We start from the raw sequence: 1973 nt of genomic DNA on the forward strand, positions 1-1973 counted from the left end.
GACTTTATGTCTTATGAAAATGTCACAGAATGGTGGGGCAGCCTCCATCTCATGGGACCCTTGGAAAAAACTGTTAGGACAAAGTGGTTGCCAAGGCAGTGACCTCATTCACTTCCCTGAAGGAAGTGACCTTACCTCACTTCCTTGGTGATGGAACTCTCTGAATTTGGGATCCAGCAGGCGAGTCATCCAGAGGCAGTTCCACTCCCAGTGGGCTCACTTGATTGTCTATACCAAGGCCAGAGTCATTCTTTGTTGGTACCTAGTGATGTGTGGATAGCCAAATGCCTTGAATGGTCTCAACAGGGGCCTTTCCTGAGAAAGAAGTGTTGACTCATTGCTGGCTCCTGACAACTACAGAGAGATGGCCAAGGAGACCAGAGCTGAGACAGAACAGGCCACTGCTGAGGAACATTATTTCACCCACCAGTCAGAGGACAGAGTGGATAGATGCAGACCAAATACAGGGGTGGGTTCTGTGTCTCAATGGGTGTGTGTTTCAATTTGTCGTTTTGTCTCATGTTCTGAGAACGTGAAGGAAAAACTTTTGTTGTTGTTGTTGTTGTTTTTGGTTTGAAATGGACTGTTAACTAGTGAGCCATTTTATGTCAGTGGATCCCACTGGGTTTGTGGTTAAAGAGTGTAGAGAGAAGAATGCAGCCGTGTATGTGTCCTGAATAGTGGAAATCTTTGCAGGACTCCTCATGTCCAATTTATGAATGTACTGCTGCTTGCCTTGCAGATGGGCAACACCTACCAAGATCCTAAGTTCCTGTATTCTTCCTGAATTTTTTTTACTAAGTCCAGTTGAACATCATTGTGACTTTACTAGAAAAATCAGCCATTTCACATTTCACTAAATATTCTATCTATAAGCTAAAAGTCTAAACGTAATGCAGAATAGCCTTAGTTGGTTGTGGAAATAGAATAGCATCAAAACAGTTAGAAGCTATGAAGCGCTGAAATTTTGTCTTCAATACACTTAAGAAGAACAAAGCTTTATAAAGCACCATTTCACTACTTAAGTTCAATTAATTATAACATTTCTCTGGAGAGACAAATATACATATTCCACTAAAATTTTAAGCAAGTGCAAGTTCACCAAGTGAGACTTCAGATAAATGCTGGGTAAGAAAATAGCACTACCATCAACCACAGCTTTGTAAGTCAGAAGACTATTTTTTGAAACAGATCCTTTTTAATATAAATCTTTTATATATGCTTAGAGGTGAAGTCCCGGTAAATATTACCTTATCAAAGGCAATTTTTTGGTGGGGTTAAAGTGTGGGCATTAGACCAATATTTCTTACCTGTAGGTTCAATCTACTTAAGCAACATGTATACCCAGAGTGCAGATAGTAAATATTTTCTCATAAGAAGATCCTTGGATCATCTTTAGCATTTAGAAAAGGCCTGAGTTCTGTGTGTAATAGAAGAAATTGCCTTTAAGTTTAAAATATTTCCTGCAGGTGTTCCCACAAAAGATCTTCCCTCTAAAAAAACTCGGCTGAGGCTATGAAATATGTACTTCCAGCTGTGGGACCAACCAGAAGTCACCCAAAATACTCTGAAAAAAGCAACTTGTCAGTTAAATGAATGAATCTTAAGATTTTCCACGCAGGGTGTTGATGAATGTGCAATGTACACACTGGTTTTGCTTAGGCAGTGACTGCTCAGCAAAAACCAGGATTATACCCACAGAAACAGTGCCTGCTGGGACTAAAGAAAACAGAAAATAGGACCCAGTGAAGGAAGCCTGCCAACATGTGTTATTGTTTGAGAAAACTGAGGAATGACTCCCGAGGAATTCAGAGAACCTCTGACTGCTGCTTCCCTCACAAGCCTGGAGCAAGGTGGCTCCCTCCTCCATTTTAGCAGAACAAGTGGTTACCACAAAGAACACATGGAACATGCCCTCCCGAGAGAGCCATGTTGGTTGGTCTCTGGGGCAGACCTGAAGGGCCTGAAGGACC

This window comes from Callospermophilus lateralis, unplaced genomic scaffold, assembly GCF_048772815.1.
Source record: "Callospermophilus lateralis isolate mCalLat2 unplaced genomic scaffold, mCalLat2.hap1 Scaffold_831, whole genome shotgun sequence".
NCBI lineage: Eukaryota > Metazoa > Chordata > Mammalia > Rodentia > Sciuridae > Callospermophilus > Callospermophilus lateralis.